The following is a 24,312-nucleotide window of genomic DNA, read 5'->3' as shown; positions in this document are numbered from 1 at the left end:
AAAATGAAAAAGTAAATCGTAGCACCCAGTGTGCACAAAAACAGGTGGTGGGCCAGTTTTTGCTCATGGGTTATAACTTGGTAACCCCTGATCAAAGTTGTCTATGCATTGTCCAATAGCTTCAAACTCATTTTACAAGGCCAGGATCACCTTGACCATAAAACAGACAAAAACATACAAAAAAAAGAAAATTATAGGCCAGTATCACTGATGAACATAGATGCAAAAATCCTCAACAAAATATTAGCAAGCCAAATCCAGCAATACATTAAAAAGACAATACACCGTGATAAGGTGGGATTCATCCCAGGGATGTAAATATGGTTCAGTATGTGCAGATCTATCAATGTGATACATCACATTAGCAAACTGAAGAATAAAAAACATGTAATAATCCAAGAGATGCAGAATAAAAAGCTTTGGACAAAATTTGATATCCATTTATTATAAAAACTCTCAACAAAGTGGTTATAGAGGGAACTTAGCTCGACATAATAAAGGCTATATATGACAGACCCACAGCTAACATCACTCAGTGGTGAAAAGCTGAAAGCTTTTCCTCTATGATCAGGAACAAGACAAGAATGCCCACTCGCAGCATTTTTACTCAACATAGTATTGGAAATCCTAGCCACAGCAATCAGAAAAGGAAAAGGAACCCAGGTTGGAAAGGAAGAAGTGAAACTACCGCTGCTTGCGGGTGACATGATACTAGACACAGAAAACCCTAAAGATGCCAAAAAAAAAACGGTTGGAACTTACCAAAGAATTCAATAAATTTTTCCTCTCTCCCCTCTACATCCTGGGTTATTCCCTCTGTTTATGCCCCCAGGCCTTAATCTCTTGTCTTTTTTATATTAGCTATTCTAACAGTTGTGAGGTGATGTATCTCATTGTGGTTTTGATTTGCATTTCCCTGCTGGTTAAGTGATTTCAAGTACCTTTTCATATACCTGTTGGCCATTTGTATGTCTTTTGAGAAATGTCTATTCAGGTCCTTACCCCATTTTCTAATCAGGTTATTTGTGGTGTTTCTTTCACGAATGAGTTGTTGAGTTCCTTGTATATTCTGAATATGAAACTCTTATCAGATATATGGCTTGCAAATATTTTCTCCCATTCTGTAGGTAGCAGAGAGTAGAATGGTGGTTGCAGGGGTGAGGGTTGGATGGGAAAATGAGGAGATGTTAAAGGGTACAAAGGTTCATTTATGAAGGATGAACAAACTCTGGAGATCTAAGGTACAGTATGGTGACTACAGTTAATAATATTGTATCGCATACTTGAAATTTGCTAAGGTAATTGACTAAGTATTTTTATCACAAAAAAATCTTAACTATATGAGGTGACGGATATGTTAAATAGCTTGACTGTGGTAACCATTCCACAATGTATATTTATATCAGAATATCACATTGTACACCTTAAATATATACAATTTTTATTTGTCAAGTATACCTCAATAAAGCTGGGAAAAAAAGAAAAGAAAAAGAAAGAGTACCAAGGTATCCTGTGTACTCTTTACCCAGTTTACTCCAGTGGCTACATCTTGCAAAGCTATAGTGTAATATCAAGTCCAGGATATTGACATTGATGCAATCAGATACAGAACATTTCCTTTACCATAGCCACATCCACTTCCCACCTGCCCCCAACCTCCTCCCTAACCCCTGGCAACTACTAATCTGTTCTCCATTTCCATAATTTTGTCATTTCAGAGATGTTTTATAAATGGAATAATACATTGTGTAGCCTTTTAGGATTGGCTTATTTCACTCAACATAATCCTCTGGAGATTCATCCAGGTTGCTGTGCATGTAAATAGTTTCTTTTTGTTTCATGGTAGGGACATATCATGGTTTGTCTAACCATTTACCTTTTGAAGGACATCTGGATTGTTTCCAGTTTGGGGCTATGACATATAAAGCTGCCCTAAATATTCATGCATGGGTTTTTGTGTGAACATAACTTTTCATTTCTCTAAGATAAATTTCCAAGACTATAGTTATGGGGTCGCATGATATTTACATGTTTAGTTTGTAAGAAATTGTCAACCTGTTTCCCAAAATCACTGCACTATTTTCCATTTCCAACAGCAATGTATGAGTGATCCAATTTCTTCCCATCCTTGCTAGCATTTGATGTTGTCACAGCTTTTAAAAAAATTAGCTATTATGATAGATGTGTAGTAATATCCCATTCCCTTTTAATTTGTGGTTCCCGAATGTCTAGTGATGTTGAACATCTTTTCATATCATTATTTACCATTTGTATGTCTTCCTCAGTGAAATATCTCTAGTTGGATTGTTTGGTTTTTTACTATTGAGTTTTGAGAATTCTTTATATAGTCTAGATACTACTCCTTTCTGAGATATTTGGTTTACAGATACTTTCTCACAGCTTGTAGCTTGTCTTATCATGCTCTTCATGGGATCTCTTGCAGAACAAAAGTTTTTAATGTTCATAAGGTCCAGTTTATCATTTTTTTCCCTTTATAGATTGTGCTATTGCTGTCACTGTTTTCAAGTAACATTATCTTTCATTTTCAGAAGTTTGAGTATAATGTGTCTTGGTGTGGATTTCTTTAGTTTTATCCTGTTTGGGATTCACTCAGTTTCTTGAAGTTGTAGGTTTATGTTTTTCCAGATTTGGAAAGTTTTCAGCCATTGCTTGTTTGAATACTTTCCAGTCCCAGCCTCTTTTTTCTCTCCTGGGACTCTGATGACATGAATATTAGATCTTTTGCAATACTATCATAAGTCCTAAGGCCCTGATCATTTTTTTCCAGTCTATTTAATCTGTGTTTTATCAAATTGGTTAATTCTATTGTTCTATTGTTCTATTGTTCACTGATTCTTTCCTCTGTCGCTTCTGTTCTGCTGTTGATCCCATCCATTAAGATTTTAATTTTTGTATTTTTGGTTATTGCATTTGGTTATTGTATTTTTCAGCTCTAAAATTTGCCCTTGGTTCTCCTTTATATCTTCTATTTCTTTCCTAAGACTTTCTATTTTTCATATATTTCAAGAGTGTCATTGTTGAAATATTTTTATCATGTCTGCTTTAAAATCTTTGTCAAATAATCCTAATATCTTTGTCATCTCAGTGTTGGCATCTATTAATTGTCTTTTTTCATTTAGTTTGAGATCTTCCTGGTTCTTGGTATTATGAGTTATTTTCATTCAAAATCTGTATATTTGGGTTATTATATTATGAGACTCTGGATATATTTAAACCTATTATTTTAGCTGGGTTCCAGCAAGGGAAGGGGGGTGGTGATAGTTTGTTAATTTCAGGTGTGAGTAGAAGTCCAAGTTTCTGACATGGTCTCTATTGACAGCTATGCAGGTGGGGATGGGAGTTATAGCTCCCCACTAGGCCTTACCTGATACATCCCAGACTGGGAGACACAAGTGTGCCTTATTAATGCATAGCATCTATTAACCATGGCATCTATTAACACCCTATGGGGTGGTAGGGAGGAGAGGGTAGGATGATTCATTAGCACTGGGCTATGGTGGAAGTCCTGATCCTCCACTAGTCCTTTGACACCACCTTAGAGGGGAGGGGAAGAAGTAAAGATACCTGTTACTGCCACTTGGAAGTGCAAGTCCAGGCTCTCACAGGGCCTACACTGACACTATAGGGGGCAGGCTGTGTTACTGCTTAGCAAGGATGAAAGTCTTAGCTCCTCAATAGTATTCTCCAATACAGACCTTTCAGGGAATAGGAGGGGTGCCGCATTATGGAAGAGCACAGTCATAAGTCCAGACTCTACACATTGTTTCCACGGACACCACAGTGTGGGGGAGGGATATTACTCAATACCACTTGGCTGGAATGAAAGTCCTGGTTCCCTACTTTGCCTTCTCTGACATCACTCTGGCAAAGAAGTTGGGGTACTTCATTACAGCTTGGTGAGGGTGGAAGTCTAGGCTCTCCACTGGTCGTTTCTGGCATTGATTGGAGTGAGGCCACAGTTTTTTTTCAATGGTATTTGGCTGGAGTAGGGTGGTTATTGTCTAAAAGTTTTTCTGTCTTGCTAGCCTGCCCTTTCCCTGGTCCTTTGGCTAAAGAGTGAAGGCTTTTGTGGGGCTTTTTTTGGGGGGGATTGGGGCCATTGGTATTTCCAGGTTGCTTCTTTAGTTCTAAATGTGGATATATGAAGCAAAGAAACACAGGTAAATCATCACAAATTTGTGGGAGCAGGAGGAGTTCAATGTCTATAGCCACTCTGACTTCTTCTACCTTTCAGTCTTCTTATGTTTGTTTGATGCATCATGTGTAGGGGCTTTTTGCATTGTGCTTAGAAGGAGGAATAGGGAAGAGAATGGGCACTCCATGTTCCCAGAAGCAGAAGTCTTTTATATACGTTTTTAACTCTGTAAACACTTCTCACATGTATGACTGCCTGCATTTTACCAAATAAAGTAAAAATAAAACCCTCAAGGGCTTCCCTGGTGGCACAGTAGTTGAGAGTCCACCTGCCGATGCAGGGGACACGGGTTCGTGCCCCAGTCTGGGATGATCCCACATGCCACGGAGCGGCTAGGCCCGTGAGCCATGGCCACTGAGCCTGTGTGTCCAGAGCCTGTGCTCCGCAACGGGAGAGGCCACAACAGTGAGAGGCCCACGTACCGCAAAAAACAAAACAAAACAAAACAAAAACAAAAACCCCTCAAGTTATCACCTCCAACTTGAAATAATTTCACTCACATTTTTGTCATTCCAATCTGTGCTGAAATCTAAGCATTTCTATCACCTCCTAGATCACAAAGCAGCTTACTAATTCCTATGTTCTCACTGTAAGTTGATGAGTGAAATTATCTCTCTATTCTGTAAATTATGGTTACCGGGACATGTTTGTACCTGTTTCACCTTGAACTTTAGAGCCCTGGAAGTTGGATATCTTCCCTCAGTTCCCACTCTTTCTCCTTCTTCCATGGGTCTCCCTCTGTTAATGGCCCCAGTTCATACTCAAAACCAAAATCTTACCTCCTCTTAAACCATTTCACAACCAAACCACAGTCGGATTCCATAAATGTCACCATAGTTAACATCCTCCAACAACAGCAACTCAGGCTTAACTGGATACCTGCCTGATTCTATCTCTCCCTCCAATCTATCTGGGCATAAACTAGAACTCATCAATGAACTCATCACTCCTGCACTGTCCTGATCAGGGTAACAGAAAGTCAGAAATAAATTGTATCTAATAAACAGAGGCAGATCAGCTTAAATTAACATTCTGTATGTACTTTAGTGAACTGTAACACACCTTTCAGAATAATCTGTGCTCCAGTCCCCTCATATGCCTGGCTATTTCATTAATATAGGCACTACAACTGTAAGGACCACACCTTTCTCCGTGCTATCACTTCCACTTGTAATGAGCTTCCACAGCATGGCCCACAGAACTCTGCAACAACATGAAACACTCCCTAAAACATTCACTTCATGGTAACTCGTGTTAAATGGCATTATACCCACTAGTGGAATAACAGACTATAAAAATGAATATGATTATTCCAAAAGAATTTCAAAAAGTGAAGATACCTCATGGGACATTTGGAGCAATGTCAAGCAGAATAACATTTTCATTATGGGGGCCCCAGAAGGAGAAGATAGAGAGAAATGACCAGAAAAATTATTTGAAGAAATAGTGCCTGAAAACATCCCTAATCTGGGGAAGGAAACAGACATCCAAGTCCAGGAACCCCAGAGAATTCCAAATAAAATGAACCCAAAGAGATACACATCAAGACATAATTAAAATGGTAAAAGTTAAGGATAAAGAGAGAATCCTAAAAGCAGCAAGAGAAAAACAACTTGTTCCTTACAAGGGAAACCCCATAAGGCTATCAGTAGATTATTGAGTAGAAACTTTATAGGCCAAAAGGGATTGGCATGATATATTCAAAGATGAAAGAAAAAGACTTCCAATCAAGAATTCTCTACCAAGCAAGGTTATCATTCAGTATTGAAGGAGAGATCAAGAGTTGCCATATAAGCAAAAGCTAAAGTAGTTCATCATCACTGAAATGGCCCTACAAGAAATATTAAAGAGATTTTTTTAAGCTGAATAGAAATGGTACTAATTAATAAGAAGAAAAATACAAAACTAAAAATCTCACTGGAAAATGTGAATATATAATAAAGGTAGTGGATTGATCACATATAAAGCAAGAATTAAGGTTAAAAGACAAAAGTAGTAAAATTAACTAAAACTATAACAATTAGTGAAGGGATGCATAAAGTAAAAAGATGCATCATCAAAAGTATAAAATGGGGGGAGGGAAGTAAAACAAATACAGTTTTGGAATGTGTTCAAATTTAAGTTGGCACCAACGTAAAACAGGCTACCCCATTCATAATATTTTATATGTGAACCTCATGGTAACAACAAAGAAAAAACTTATACTAAATACACAAAAGAAAATGAAAAAAGAATCTAAACATGACACTAAAGAAAACCACAAAATATAAGAGAAGAGGAAAAAGGGAAAAAGAAAGTAACAGAGAGAAACTTAAAAACAACCAGAAAACAATAAACAAATTGGCAATAAGTACATACTGACCAATAATTACTTTAAATGTAAATGGACTAAATTCACCATTCTCCCTTATAGGGTGTAATGGAGTATCATGCACTTGCCTGACATACTCAGTGTATGTCCATGGTGGGAGTAATATCTCATGATTGAGAATTAATGGTCATTCCTAGAAGAAAAAAGGCAGTCCCGGGGACTAAGATATCCAGTCTTTTAATATAACAGAGGTGGTGCTTTGCATACTCAGAACTGGATCCTGACTTGCTATATTATTTCTGCTTTCACATCTTCACAGGGATTCAGCAGGAAGGAAACAACCTGGCCTGGGAAATAGCAAGGAGAGGCAGCTCATGAACTCAGTAATTCCTGCCATGACCAGCCATAACAGGTGACCCTCAAAACTTCTTAAGGTGTTATTCTTAGTCATTGACCTTATAGATATGGTAGAACTTGAGGCAGTTTCTTAAGAGTGGATAATAGTTTTTTTAAATTTTATTTATTTATTTTTATACAGCAGCTTCTTGTTAGTTATCCATTTTATACATATTAGTGTATATATGTCAATCCCAATCTCCCAATTCATCACACCACCACCCCGCCCCCCCCGACAGTTTCCCCCCTTGGTGTCGATATGTTTGTTCTCTATAACTGTGTCTCTATTTCTTGCCAGCAAACTGATTCATCTGTACCATTTTTCTAGGTTCCACATATATGCATTAATATACGATAATTGTTTTTCTCTTTCTGACTTACTTCACTCTGTATGACTGTCTCTAGATCCATAGTATTTTTGTATGTAAAATTTACGCGAATTGTTCTCACAAGGAAAAATAGAAACCAGGTCCACCATTATTCATAGCCTCTCTCACTAAGTGAATTTTACCAATGTATTGTTGAGTACATCTATATCTCCTTGGTAAAGAAGAAGAAACTGAGTAATGTTATCTTTGCAGTTGATCTATACCATTTTCAGTCCTGGTCAAGTAATCTTCATGACATTAGAGGACAATATTGCCATGTAGACACTAGAGGCACTGTTGGCTCATAAGTATAGGCCTTGGAAGACCAGCCCTAGAGAAAATTTCTGGAACTCTTTTTGTGAGAAGGAATGCAGTGTTCATTTATAATATAAATTAAAGAAATGAGAGAGTATTTTTCCTTCCACTTGTTTTTGTACTAGGTTCCTCTCCACCCTCTTTTTTGCTCTGAATGGAGACCTCACTCCCCAAAATACACATGTGTATAGACACACACACACACACACACACTCTCTCTCTCTCTCTCTCTCTCTCTCTCTCTCTCTCGCACGTGCACCCTCTCGCTCTCTCTCTTCAGCCAAATTCTGGAGAACCTATTTCTACTGGCATATCAAAAAGCTGATCCCTTTTATCTATTTGCACTAAGCCCTCACTAGTTCTTTTTACCCTGTTTTGATAACTTCCTCTCTGGTTCCTGCAACTAGCTTCTTCCTCTCAGTACTTCCAAATGTCTCTAACTAAAATATAGATTTAGCATTTCCATGCATAGAGACCTCCAATCATGCAAGATGGGTCATCTCATATATCAGGGGTCAACAAATATTTCCTGTAAAGGGTAAACAGATTTTAGGCTTTGTGAGCTATATGATATCGATTGAAACTACTCAATTTTGCTGTCCCACAAAAGCAGTCATAAACAACACATAAATGAATGGGCATGGCTGTGTTCCAATAAATTTTTATTTACAAAAGCAGGTAACAGCTGTTTTTAACCTGCTGGCTACAGTTTCCTGGACCCACTATTAACATGCATTAGAAATGAAAAAGGAGAAGTTACAGTGGACACCACAGAAATACAAAGGATCATAATAGATTACTGCAAGCATGTTTATGCCAATAAAATGGACAACCTAAACGAAATGTACAAATTCTTAGAAAGACACAACCTTCCAAGACTGAACAAGAAAGAAACAGAAAATATGAACTGACCAATCACAAGTAATAAAAGTGAAACTGTGATTAAAAATCTTCCTACAAACAAAACTTCAGGACCAGACGGCTTCACAGGTGAATTCTAACAAACATTTAGAGAAGAGTTAACAGCTAACATTCTGAAATTCTTCTAAAAAATTGCAGGGGAAGGAACACTCCTGAGCTCATTCTATGAGACCACCAACATGCTGATACCAAAACCAGACAAAGATTTCACAAAAAAGAAAATTACAGGCCAATATCACTGATGAACAAAGATGCAAAAATCCTCAACAAACTACTAGCAAATGGAGCCCAACAACACATTAAAAGGATCATACACCATGAGGAAGTGGGATTTATCCCAGGGGTGCAAGGATTCTTCAATATCTGCAAATCAATCAGTGAGAAAAAAATTATATGATCATCTCAATACATGCTGAAAGAGCTTTGGACAAAATTCAACACCCATTTATGAGGGAACCTACCTCAACTAATAAAGGCCATATAAGATAAGCCCACAGCAAACATCATTCTGAATGGTGAAAAACTGAAAGCATTTCCTCTAAGATCAGGAACAAGACAAGGATGTCCACTCTCACCATACTTATTCTACATAGTTTTGGAAGTCCTAGACAAGGCTATCAGAGAAGAAAAAGAAATAAAAGGAATCCACATTGGAAAAGAAGAAGTAAAACTCACTGTTTGCAGATGACATGATGCTATACATAGAAAATCCTAAAGATCCTACCAGAAAACTACTAGAGCTCATCAATGAATTTGGTAAACTTGCAGGATACAAAATTAATACACAGAAATCTCTTGCATTCCTATACACTTACAATGAAAGATCAGAAAGAGAGATTACGGAAACAATCCCATTTACCATCAGATCAAAAAGAATAAAATACCTAGGAATAAACCTACCTAAGGTGACTAAAAACCTGTACTCAGAAAGCTTTAAGATACTGATGAAAGAAATAAAAAAGATGACAGAAACAGATGCAGAGATATACCATGTTTTTGGATTGAAAGACTCAATATTGTGAAAATTACTATACTATCCAAAGCAATCTACAGATTCAATGCAATCCCTATCAAATTACCAAGGGCATTTTTCAAAGAATTAGAACAAAAAATTTTACACTTTGTATGGAAACACAAAAGATGCCGAATAGCCAAAGCAATCTTGTGAAAGAAGAATGGAGCTGGAAGAATTAGGCTCCCTGATTCAGACTATGCTACAAAGCTACAGTAATCAAAACAGTATGGTACTGGCACAAAAACAGAAATATAGATAAATGGAACAGGATAGAAAGTCGAGAGATAAATCCATGCACCTATGGCCACCTAATCTATGAAAAAGGAGGCAAGAATATATAATGGAGAAAAGAGAGTCTCTTCGGTAAGTAGTGCTGGGAAAACTGTAAACCTACATGTAAAGGATGAAATTAGAACACTCCCTAACACCAAACACAGAAATAAACACATAATGGATTAAGGCCCTAAATATAAGGCTGGATACTCTAAAACTCTTAGAGGAAAACATAGGCAGAACACTCTCTGATATAAATCAAAACAAGTTTTTTTTGGATCCACCTCCTAGAGTAATGAAAATAAAAAGGGAACACTCTTGCACTGTTGGTGGGAATATAAATTGATGCAGCCACTATGGAGAACAGTATGGAGGTTCCTTAAAAAACTAAAAATAGAACTACCATATGACCCAGCAATCCCACTACTGGGCATATACCCTGAGAAAAGCCTAATTCAAAAAGAGGCATGTACCACAATATTCATTGCAGCTCTATTTACAATAGCCAAGACATGGAAGCAACATGTGTCCATCGACAGATGAAAGGATAAAGAAGATGTGGCACATATATACAATAGAATGTTACTCAGCCATAAAAAGAAAAAAATTGAGTTACTGTAGTAAGGTTGATGGACCTAGAGACTGTCATACAGAGTGAAGTAAGTCAGAAAGAGAAAAACAAATACCATATGCTAACACATATATATGGAATCTAAAAAAGAAAAAAAGAAAAAAAATGGTTCTGTAGAACTTAGGAGCAGGAAAGGAATAAAGACGCAGATGAAGAGAATGGACTTGAGGACATGGGAAGTGGGAAGGGTAAGCTGGGACGAAGTGAGAGAGTGGCATGGACATATATACACTACTAACTGTAAAATAGATAGCTGTGGGAAGCAGCCACATAGCACAGGGAGATCAGCTTGGTGCTCTGTGACCACCTAGAGGGGTGGGATAAGGAGGTTGAGAGGGAGATGTAAAAGGGAGGAGGTATGGAGATATATGTATACGTATGGCTGATTCACTTTGTTATACAGCAGAAACTAACACACCATTGTAAAGCAATTATACCCCAATAAATATGTTTAAAAAACCCCAAAATAAATAAATGGGACCTAATTAAACTTAAAAGCTTTTGCACAGCAAAGGAAACCATAAAGAAAATGAAAAGACAACCCTCAGAATGGGAGAAAATATTTGCAAATGAAGCAACCAACAAGGGATTAATCTCCAAAATATATAAACAACTCATGCAGCTCAATATCAAAAAAACAAACGACCCAATAAAAATGGGTGGAAGACCTTAATAGACATTTCTCCAAAGAAGACATGCAGATGGCCAACAAACACATGAAAAGATGCTCAATGTCACTAATAATTAGAGAAATGCAAGACGCAGATCTATTAGAGAATGGACTTGAGGACACGGGGAGGGGGAAGGGTAAGGTGGGACAAAGTGAGAGAGTGGTAGTGTATATATGGACATATATACACTACCAAATGTAAAATAGATCACTAGTGGGCAGCAGTCACATAGCACAGGGAGATCAGCTCGGTGCTTTGTGACCAGCTAGAAGGGTGGGATAGGGAGGGTGGGAGGGAGGCAGACGCAAGAGGGAAGAGATATGGGGATATATGTATATGTATAACTCATTCACTTTGTTATAAAGCAGAAGCTAACACACCATTGTAAAGCAATTATACTTCAATAAAAATGTTAAAAAAAAAACCTGCAGTGAGGTATCACCTCACACTGGTCAGAATGGCCGTCATCAAAAAGTGTACGAACAATAAATACTAGAGAGGGTGTGGAGAAAAGGGTACCCTCCTACACTGTTGGTGGGAATGTAAATTGGTACAGCCACTATGGAGAACCGTATGGACCTTCCTTAAAAAACTAAAAACAGAGCTACCATATGACCCAGCAATCCCACTCCTAGGCATATATCCAGAGAAAACCATAATTCGAAATGATGCATGCACTCCAGTGTTCACTGCAGCACTATTTACAATAGCTAAGACATGGAAACAACCTAAATGTCCATTGACAGTGGAATGGATAAAGATGTGGTACATATATACAATGGAATATTACTCAGCCCTCAAAAGGAATGAAATAGTGCCATTTGCAGAGATGTGGATGGACCTAGAGAATGTCATACAGAGTGAAGTAAGTCAGAAAGAGAAAAACAAATATCGTATAATATTGCTTATATGTGGAATCTAGAAAAATTATAGAGATGACCTTATTTGCAAAACAGAAAGAGTCACAGATGTAAAGAGCAAACTTACAGTTACCAAGGGGGGAAGGGGAGGTGGGATGAATAGGGAGATTGTGACTGACAGATGCACTACTATGTATAAAATAGATAACTAATGAGAATCTACTGTATAGCACAGGGAATTCTATTCAATCCTCTGTGGTGACCTAAATGAGAAGGAAATCTAAAAAGAGTGGACATATGTATATGTATGATTGATTTGCCTTGCTGTACAGCAAGAAACTAACACAACGTTGTAAAGCAACTATAATAAATACTAAAAAATGCAAAAATAGAACAAAATAATGCCATTTGCAGCAACACATGAACCTAGGGATTGTCATACTAAGTGAAGTAAGTCAGACAGAGAAAGACAAATATCATATGATATCACTTATATGTGGAATCTAAAAAAAATGGCTACAAATTAACTTATCTACACAACAGAAATATAACCATAGATGTAGAAAATAAACTCATGGTTACCAGGGTGTAAGGCGGGGGGAGGGATAAATTGGAAGATCAAGATTGACATATACACAGTACTACATGTAAAATAGATAATTAAAAAGGACCTAGTGTATAGCACAGGGAACTCTACTCAGTACTCTATAATGGCCTATATGGGAAAAGAATCTTAAAAAGAGTATATATATATATATATATATATATATATATATATATATAAAACAGATTCACTTTGCTGTACACCTGAACTAACACAACATTGTAAATCAAGTATACCTTAATAAAAATTAAGAAAGGAGAAAAAAAGAAACTGGGTTTTACAGTTAGGCTGTCTAAGTTGTAAATATTGGGTCAGTCACTTACTTCCTGTGTGAATTTTAGGCAAGTCTGTGTCATAGTTTCTGCATCTCAAAACAAGGAAGGACAATAGTACCATCTCTGAGAGTTTTTGACATGATTAAAAAAACAGTGCATATAAAGCACTTAATATGGGGCCTAGAATATTGTAAGCAGTCAATAACTGTTAAGTATCATTATTATGGGAAACTGGGGACAGAGCCAGCATTCACAGAACTGTTGGTAGTGATGAGTCTGTCAGGTAGTGACTTCATCTACCAAATAGACCTGAAGGCCTGCTGCTATATACATAATTTTATGAAACTGGGCTCTTATCCACAGCAGAGGAAGGAAGGATACTTTCAAATAATGAATTCAGTAACAAAGTGTTTTCTTCTGCCAATCAAACTAGTGGCTAATTCCTTCTGATTTTATCATAATATCTAATAAATCTAGCCCCTAGCCAAACTTGTTCTGTTCTTATTCTCCTTGTCCCACATTTAGGTATTAATCTCTTACCTAGAGTATCTCCTACTTTCTATCTTACTCCTTTCAATATACCCTCCAGTCTTTTCAGAGTGGTCTTTGTACAAATTAGATCCCAATATACTTTTCACTGCCACACTTAAAAACTTCAATTTCCTCTATTTGATGGATAAATCCCAAATTCCTCTGTTGGGCATTCAGTGTCCTTTACATTCTAGGTCCATTCCACTATATTTTAAGTGAATTAGGTCCATACTTCATTAACTTTGCTATGTTTAGTATTTTTATGTTGAATTTATACTTAGTTTATTATTTTAATGACATCTGTTGTTTTCTAATTATACAAGCAATACATATACATTGCAGACAACCAGAAATATATAAAAGCATAAAGTTAAAAATAACAATCACCCATAATCCCTACCCCCACCCAGAGATAACCACCATTAGGAGTTTGACGCATTTCCACCCAGTATCTACATATTTTTTTATTTTTTTATTTTTTTTTGTCGTACACGGGTCTCTCCCTGTTTTGGCTTCCCCCGCTGTGGAGCACAGGCTCCGGACACGTAGGCCCAGCGGCCATGGCTCATGAGCCCAGCCACTGCGCGGCATGTGGGATCCTTCCGGACCGGGGCACAAACCCGTGTCCCCTGCATCGGCAGGCGAGCTCTCAACCACTGCGCCACCAGGGAAGCCCTACATATTTTTTTAAATCGAAATTTAATTGACCCACAAGACTGTGTTAGTTCCAGTTGCATAACATAGTGATTTGAAATATAGTGTATATTTCTATACACTATAAAATGATCAGCTTGATAAGTCTAGTTACCATCTGTTACCATACAAAGATATTACAACATAATTGACTATATTCCCCATCATGTACATTTCATCCCTGAGACTCATTTATTTTGTAATTAGAAATTTGTACCTCTTAATCTCCCTCACCTATTACAATCATCCCCCAACATCTCCCCTCTGGCAACCACCTGTTTTTTCTCTATATCTATGACTCTTTTTCACTTGGTTATGTTTGTTCACTTCTTTTGTTTTTTGGATTCTACATATAAGTGAAATCATATGGTATTGATCTTTCTCTTTCTGATTTAATTCATATAGCATAATACCCTCTAAGTCCAACTCATTGTAGCAAATTGCAAGACTCTTCTCCATGGCTAACTAATATTCCATTGTGTAAATATATACCACATCTTCTTTATCCATTTATCTATTGATGGATACTTAGGTGCTTCCATATCTTGGCTATTATGAATAATGCTACAATGAACATGGGGGAAGTGCACATATCTTTTTGAATTCGTGTTTTTGTTTTCTTTAGAAAAATACCCAGAAATGGAATTTCTGGAATGTATGGTAGTGCTACTTTTAACTACTCAGGAAACTCCATATTAGCTGCACCAACTTACATTCCCACCAACAGTGCATGAGGGTTCCCTTTTCTCCACACCCTCACCAACACTTGTTATTTGCTGCCTTTTTGATAATAACCATTCTGACAGGTGTGAGGTGATAGTTCGTTGTGATTTTGATTTGCATTTCTCTAATAATTAGTGATGTTGAGTATCTTTTCTGTGTCTGTTGGCCATCTATCTGCATGTCTTCTTTGGAAACATGTCTATTCAGGTCCTCTGCCCAGTTTTTAATTGGGTTTTTTTTTTATGTTGAGTTGAATGAGTCTTTTGCATATTTTGGATATTAACCCCCTATCATATATATTGTTTGCAAATATCTTCTACCATTGAGTAAGCCACCTTTCTGTTTTGTTCATAGTTTCCTTCGTTGTGCAAAAATTTTTAGTTTGATGTAATCCCATTTGTTTACTTTTGCTTTTGTTGCCCTTCCTTGAGGAGGCATATCCAAAACAATTGCTAAGGCCAATGTCAATGAGTGCACTGCCAAAGTTTACTTTAAGGAATTTTATGGCTTTAGGGCTTAGATTAAAATCTTTAATCAATTTTCAGTTTATTTTTGTATATGGTGATCCTTTTGCATGTAGCTGTCCAATTTTCCCAACACCATTTATTAAAGAGGCTTTCTTTCCCCCACTGTATATTCTTGTCTCCTTTGTTGTTGACTAATTGCCCAGGTAAGTGTGGGTTCATTTCTGGGCTCTCTATTCTGTTCCACTGATCTGTGTGTCTGTTTTTGTGCCAGTACCATAATGTTTTGATGACTGAAGCTTTGTAGTATAGTTTGAAATCAGGGAGTGTGACACCCTCAAATTTTTTCTTCTTTCTCAAGATTGTTTTGACTATTCAGGGTCTTTTGTGTTTACCTACATATATCTTTCCAGTTGTTGGTGTTATCTTCAATTTCTTTCATCAATGCATACAGTTTTCAGAGTACAGATCTTTTAGTTCCTTGGTTAGATTTATTCCTAGATATTTTATTCCTTTTGATGTAATTGTCAATGGTATTATTTCCTTAATTTCTCTTTCTAATAGTCCATTGCTAGTGTATAGAAACACAACATACATCTGGATATTAATTGTGTATCCTGAAACTTTACTGAATTCATTATGAGTTCTAACAGTTTTTGGTGATATCTTTAGGATTTTCTATGTATAGTATCATATCATCTGCAAACAGTGACAGTTTTATTTCTTCCTTTCCAATTTGGATTCGTTTTATTTCTTTTTCTTACTTGATTGCTGTGGCTAGGACTTCTAATGCTGTGTTGGATTCAGTAAGTCTGGGGTGAGGGTAGAGAATATACATTCCTAACATGTTCCCAGATCTGGGGCCTGGGAACCACAGTACAAGAAACACCACTCTAGTAATCCTCTGATTTTGTATGGAAGGAGGAGTAGCCAAGATGGCAGAGTAAGAAGATGCTGAGCTCACCTCCTCCCAAGGACAAACCAAAATTACAACGATTTACAGAGCAACTACTGATAAGATCGACCTGAAGACTAGCATAAAAGATCTTCCACAACTAAAAATATAAAGAAGGAACCAAAAGAAGAAGGGTAAGAGAGGAGGCAACATGGCATAGTCAAGACCAACATCCCCAGCTAGATGACCTACAAACGGGAGGATAATCACAATTGCAGTGATTCCCCCCAAGAAATGAGAGGTCTGATCCCCACATTGAGCTCCCCAGCCCAGGGGTCCTGCACTGGGAAGATAAGCCCACAGAATGTCTGGCTTTGAAGGCCAGTGGGGTTTGCATTCCAGAGAGCTGGAGGGCAATAGGAAACAGACTCTGCCCTTAACTATACATTAAAGGTAGTAGGTCAACCATTTATAAAGCTAGTAGGAAGGTTAAAAGATAATAGTAGTAAAATCATCTATATCTACAATAAGTAGTTAAGGGATACAAAAAACAAAAAGATGTAAAACATGATGTCAAAAACATTACATGTGGTGGGGGTGGGCAGCAAAAATGCAGGGTTGTTAGAATGTGTTTGAACTTAAGAGATCATCAACTTAAAATATTCATGTATATATAGGTTCCTGTATATAAACACCATGCTAACCACAAACCAAAAATCCATAATAGATATACACACAAAAAAGAGAAAGGAATCCAAACATAGCACTTTAGATAGTCATCAAACCACAAGAGGAGAGGGCAAAAAAAGAAGAAAAGAATAAAAAAGAACTACAAAGACAGCCCCCAAACAATTAACAAAATGGCAACAAGTGCATACCTATCAACAATTGCTTTAAATGTAAATGATTTAAATGCTCAAGTCAAAAGTCATAGAGTGGCTGGATGGTTAAAAAAACCAAGACCCATCTATATGCTGCCTACAAGAGGCTCACCTCAGATTTAAAGACACACACAGATTGAAAGTAAGGAGATGGAAAAACGTATTCCATGCAAATAGATACAAAAAGAACACTAGGGTAGCAATATTTATATCAGACAAAATAAACTTTAAAACAAAGACTGTAAGAAGAGTCAAAGAAGGACATTACATAATGATCAAGGGATCAATCCAAGAAGATATAACAATTGTAAATACATAAGCACGCAGCACAGCAGCACCTAAATACATAAAGCAAATATTAACAAACACAAAGGGAGAAATTGACAGCAACACAATAATAGTAGGGGACTTTAACACCCCACTTACATCAATGGATAGATTATCAAGGCAGAAAATCAATAAGGAAACACTGGCCTTAAGTGACACAGTAGGCCAGACAAACTTAGAAGATATATAGAGAACATTCCATTCAAAAGCAGTAGAATACACATTTTTTTCAAATGCACATGGAACATTCTCCAGGATAGCTCACATGCTAGGCCACAAAACAAATCTCAATAAAGTTAAGATTGAAACCATATCAAGCATCTTTTCTGACCACAAATTTTCTTGTAGAAATCAACCACAAGAAAAAACTGTAAAAAAACAGAAACATACAGAGGCTAAATAATAGGTTACCAAACCACCAATTGCATTACTTAAGAAATCAAAGAGAAAACTGAAAAATATTTGCAGACAAATGGGAACGAAAACACAATGATCCAAAGAGTGGGATTCAGCAAAAGTAGTTCTAAGAGGAAAGTTTATAGCAATACAAACCTATCTCAAGAAACAAGAAAAATTTCAAATAAACTACCTAACCATACACTTAAATGAACTATAAAAGGAAGAACAAACAAAGCCCAAAGTTAGTAGAAGGGAAGAAATAATAACGATCAAAATAGAAATAAATTAAATAGAGATTAAAAAATAGTAGAAAAGATCAGTGCAATCAACAGCTGGTTCTCTGAAAAGATAAGCCAAACTGATAAACCTTTAGTCAGACTCATCAAGAAAAAAAGAGAGAGGGTCCAAATAGATAAAATCAGAAATGAAAAAGAAGTTAAAACTGACACCAAGGAAATACAAAAGATCATAATAAATTACTACAATTATATGCCCATAAATTGGACAACCTAGAAGAAATGGACAAATGCATTGAAATGTGCTATCTCACAAGACTGAACAGAAAGAAATAGAAAATATGAACAGGCCACTTACCAGTAATGAAATTGAATATAGTATAGTCAATATACAGTACTGTACAAAATACTGTAAAATACAGTGATTAAAAAAACTCCCAATCTCCCAACAAACAACAGTCAAGAACCAGACAGATTCACAGATGAATTCTACCAAACATTTAAAGAACAGTTAACACCTATCCTTCTCAAACTACTCCAAAAAAATTGCAGAGGAAGGAACACTTCCAATCACATTCTAAGAGGCCACCATCACACTGATACCAAAAGAAAAAAAATTTAGTTTATTTAAAACTTAAAACAAAGCAAAAATGATTTTTGCCATACAGTTCTATGAATTTTAACACAGGTATAAGCACTACCACAATCATAACAAAGAACACGTGCATCACCAAAAATATTCCTTGTGCTGTCTTTTTCTACTCACACCCTACCACCACCCATTATCCCTGGGAACCACTGATTTGTTCTCTGACACTTTGATTTTGTCTTTTCAAGAACACATAAATAGAACTGTACTCTAAGTGACAATTTGAGACTGGATTTTTTCCACTCAACATAATGATTTTCAAATCATCCAATTTGTTGTGTGTTTCGATAATTCATTCCTGTTTGTTGTTTAGTATATTCCATGGTATGAATATACCACAGTTTAACTACCTGTTGAAGGAAAACTGGGTTCTTTTTAGCTATTATGAATAAAACCACGTGATCACTGATGTACAAATTTTTGTGTGAACATAAGTTTACATTTCTCTGGGATAAATGCCCAACAATGTAATTGCTGTGTCATATGCTAATTACATTTTTAATTTTTAAAGTAACTTCCAATTTGTCAAGGAGAAGGCAGCTGAAGAAGCCAAGAACCAGCTTTAAGAAAAGATACAGCAGATTCAGTCCAAAAAGGAGAATAGTAAGGATGTTGGACTAGGTTCTGACAGTGGCACAGATAAGACTGAAACAAACAAAAAAGCTTTATAGCTTTTTTCTTAAGCTGATCTACAGCCCAGGAAACAGAACGTTGGACCTCCTTCACTGCCCTCCTGCATAAGCTGACAGCCAAGGCAAAGAAGCCTTGATACCCCAGAAAGTGATTTCACCTTGATTTATTAGTAGTATGTGTGTGTAGGGAGGGTGGCCAGAAAGATTGCAACAAAGAGATATTAGGTTCTTCACCTTGTAGGGCTAGGACTACAGAAAAAAATAAATAGCTGAAAGTCTTGGAATCAAAGACTTCTCCAAACCACCCAGAATAGGTTATCAAGCTGCTCTACCTGCCTCCATTCCCCAGGACTGGTGGAGCTTCAGGGGAACACAGTTGTGAAACGTGGTCCTAGATAGTGGGTCTTAAGGGCTTACACTACATTTAAATTATTCTATGGCAAGTATTTGAGTCACTTCCAATTATAGAGGTTGGAAAAATGGGGTTTAAGTGGATAAAGTGCCAGAGCAGAGCAGCAGTAGAGTATAATGGCAAAGAGTGTGGGCACTGACTGACAAGGGCTGATATACCTAACCTATTTACAAAGAGATGTTAAGAATCGAGTGAACAAGATCACACATACATACCCTGCCCCCACAAAAGAAACAAAAACTCAATTAAAAAAATGGGGAAAATATAAATAGACAATTCATCAAAAATGATGTAAAAATGATCCTTAAACATATGGAAAATGTTTAAACTCACTCAAAATTAGAGAAATATGAAGTGAAAATACAGAGACACTATTTTTCACCTATCAGACTGGCAAAAATATGACAACACATTCTGTTGGTGAGACTATGAGGAAATAGGCACTCCCACACATAGACTGTAGGAAGGCGAACTGCTACAATTCTTCTGGTGATAAATCTAACAAATCTACTTAGTCCTTACTTTACTTTTTAAAAATTTTATTTGTTTTTTGGCTGTGTTGGGTCTTCATTGCTGTGCATGGGCTTTCTCTAGTTGCAGCGAGTGTGGGCTACTCTTTGTTGTGGTGTGCGGGCTTCTGATTGCGGTGACTTCTCTTGTTGCGGAGCATGGGCTCTAGGCATGTGGGCTTCAGTAGTTGCAGCATGCAGGCTCAGTAGTTGCGGCGTGCAGGCTCTAGAGTGCATGGGCTTCAGTAGTTGTGGTGCATGGGTTCATTGGTTGTGGTGCACAGGCTCAGTAGTTGTGGCGCATGGGCTTAGTTGCTCCACGGCATGTGGGATCTTCCCGGACCAGGGATCGAACCTGTGCCCCCTGCACTGACAGGTGGATTGTTAACCACTGCACCACCAGCGAAGTCCCTATGTCCTTACTTTAAAAAAACAGCTTTATTGAGATATAATTCACATACCATACATTTCATCCATTTAAAATGTACACTTTAATGTTTTTTAGAAAATTCACAACATTTTCATCACTCCCAAAAGAAACTCCATACACATTAGCAGTCACTCATTTCTGTAATAACCTATATGGGAAAAGAAATTGAAAAAGAATAGATGCATGTATATGTATAACTGAGTCACTTTGCTGTACACCTGAAACTAATACAACATTGTTAATCAACTATATTTCAATATAAAATAAAAATTTTTTAAATTAAAAAAATTCACAATGCTGTGCAACCATCATCAAAATCAATTTTAGAACATTTTTGTCACCACAAAAATAAACTCCATACACATTAACAGTCACTCATTTCACCTCATGCCCCTCCCTCCAACCCCAGCCCTAGGCAATCACTAATATCTACTTTATGTCTTTAAACAGCAAAGAGGCATATATGAGGATATAAGATTGAACATTCACAGAAATCATGGGGAGAATGCTGGACTTGTCCAGGTAGTGAAATTGAGGATTCAAGATACATTCACCAAATTCCCAAGGAAAAGGAAGCTCTAAGTGACATCTGTGTTAAAAATGAATAACATCCTTGATTTTAGACCAGGTATAGCACTACCATCTCTAGGTCAAACTTGCTCTTTAAATCCTAAAAGAGGAATTCTTGAACTATGTTGAGCTGAGGGTTCCACATAATTCTAGAGAAAATTTCAGAAGTTCTATACTGAGGAGCTCTCCACATAATCGAGAAAGTTCAGCAGTTCCTGGGGTTACTGGATATTATTGATAGTTTCTTAACATTCTTTCATAATGACCGCTCCATTAATTGACTTGTCCAGTAAAGGAAAGTTATACTGAACAGCCACGTTTCAGGAGCTGAAAACTACTTCTTCCATAATATTTGCCTAACCACATCCATCCAATTATCCATTTACCTTGGCAAACTCCTACTCTGCCTCTAATTCTCAAAAAACAAACAAACAGAAAACAAAAACTGGTCATGGCTAAAAGCAGCTACCCAAAGTGAGAAAAAGAAGTTGATGATCAAGGCCACCATCAAGACATGGAGATCATTACCTTGAAGGATCTCAAAATTTCGTGGAAGGCTCAGCTAATCATTACAATTCAGGGCAGCAGATGCCAGAAAACCTCAGTCTATGCCAAGTAGGTAGACTTTATTTTACAGATATTTTAACTTTTCCTTTTCCTATGATCCTAGAGTCAAAACAGCACACAAATATCAGAGGGGTGGTAGAGGAAACCTATCCTGAAAGATGATCTGACCTGAGAATATTCTGGTCATCTATATCAGCTGTAACACAGCAGATGGGCACTGTGCAGAAAAGAGTTAATGTACCAGACCTTAGACTGCTATCCTTAGAAGAACCTGCTTATAAGTTTGGCCCTTGGCTGGCATCTGGGAACTTGGCTTTTGGAGTATTTCCAGTCAACAGTTAACTGACTCGGGGGGGTGGGTCACTGTGCCTAGACTCTTTGTGTAAGCAATCTGGTTCCATGATGAACATCTGCCTTCCTTCTGGGAGTCAGGAATTTGGGTATGTGCTAGGAAGAGTGCTTATGTCGTTAGTCTCCCCACAGAAATCTTGGGCACTGAGTCTAATGGGCCACCATAGTAGACAACATTTCATTTATTTTGCTGTAGTTTTGTTGATGGGGAAAGAGTATACTCTGTGTGACCCCTTATGGGTGGAAGAAAGCATAAGGAAGCCTGCAAAGGGATTCCTCCAGACTCCACCTGTGTCTTTTTCCCTTACCATCTGTGTGTCCTTACTGCATCACTACAATATATCTTAACCACAAGTCAGACTATATACTGAGTCCTATGACCCCTTCTGGCAAATCATTGAACCTAGTGATAGTTTTGGGAACCTCTGACATAAGATGCTTATTCACCTAGCCACTTACAGATAACCCCAATGGTCAAAGAGTGTTCTATGTCCTGGTGGGAGTAGCCTCTACTACGGGTATGTAGTTCTTCCACACTACACTGAAGGGACACTACAGACTATTCAAAATGCTGAACATGGCTAGTAAGTGAAAACTTCATTCACTCATGCAATGGATATTTACTAAGCACCTACCGTATGCCAGGCACTGTGGTCTCAGACTGAAGACAGACCTGGAAGGCCCAAGGTATTACTCTACGCTATCCTGACCACCAAATTCTCCATGAAATAGCATTTTATTGGACTTCAATGTGGATCTTTCTCCTTCTTAACGTATAATTCCATATTGAAAATGGTAGACATCCTCACTAACATGGGATGTTTTATCCCCTTTCCTGGACTCCCATTCACAACTACTACTGTCACATTCTTTATCAAAGAAGTATTCCATTTCCATGAACTTCATAACAATATAAAATTTGCCCAAGACCCTCATTTAATATCCTGATCTGAAAAGCACTGTTCAGAGTCCTCCACATGCAGATCCACCTCTATATCAGCCAATACCTGTAGAACAACAGGTAAAGCAATAGGCATGCTTTATACAAGTTCTGGAAGTGCACCTGCACTGTTATACCCCCTCAAACAATATGACTATTTCTACTCTACCACACTGACTTTGTTTATAACAATTCATTACACTATTTACCTAAACACTGATCCACAACTGTGGCTTTCACCTCCACAGCTTCCCCATACCATTGAGCAAATACCACAACCCTGGCAGTCCCCATAATACCCAGAAGAGGTAAAAACCACTCAAAAAGATCTACAAGACAGTATGCTGAATAGCTACAGGGGAGATATAAAAGTGTGACATGATATCTTGCTCTCTTTAAGACACATCAGCCTCGCCCAACCCTGCCAATAACATCTGTGGCTATTGAAGACCATGCTAGCCTTTCAATTTCCAATGCTTCCCATACAAATGGTTTCAATATCTTTTCCCCCATTCCCTGCTAGATCCTACCCATAAAAGCCATTCCATGTCTCTCCATATGGAGTCTGGGAAACTCCATATGGGGAGCCAGAATACATGGTAAAACAAGTAATAGACTCCCATTGATACTAATCAGTTCCAATACTTGGTGTAGTTTGATGCATATCAGCTAGAAGAGCATTTCTTATCACCAAAAAACACTCCAGAATATGTCATAATTTTCTTTCAGGAAAACCTAGGAACAGTGTGCCCTGACCCAAGAAAGGGTAGCATCTGTTCTGGCATTGCTCCTTTAATCTAACTGACCCACCAAAGTATCACACCTCAGTCAACTCATAAAACCAAGCTACAAACACTAATAGGCATTCTAGCAATCATCTCAGACTTCCCTCACTACCTCTCAAAGTACACTTTCATTCTGGCATTCATTCTCACTACTCCAACGACACACTTACCCCACTCACTACTGCTATTGATCCTAACTCATTTGCATTTGTTCTTTTTTTTTTCTTTTTGAGAGAGAGACCATGGTTATAATTGAAGCTTTTCAAATACATTAAACAGAGTTACATATATTTGTTTCTTACATATGTCTTTGTAGCTTTATTTTATATAATTAACATACAAGCTTCACATATTTAAAGTGTACACTTTGATAACCTTGATATTTGTATACACCCAGGAAACCATCAACAAAATCAAGGCAGTGAACATAGACATCACCCAAAAGATCTTCTTGTGCACATT

The sequence above is a fragment of the Phocoena sinus genome, chromosome X (assembly GCF_008692025.1).
Source record: "Phocoena sinus isolate mPhoSin1 chromosome X, mPhoSin1.pri, whole genome shotgun sequence".
Lineage (NCBI taxonomy): Eukaryota > Metazoa > Chordata > Mammalia > Artiodactyla > Phocoenidae > Phocoena > Phocoena sinus.
The sequence above is the reverse complement of the archived record's forward strand: the minus strand, read 5'-3'. Positions refer to the sequence as shown.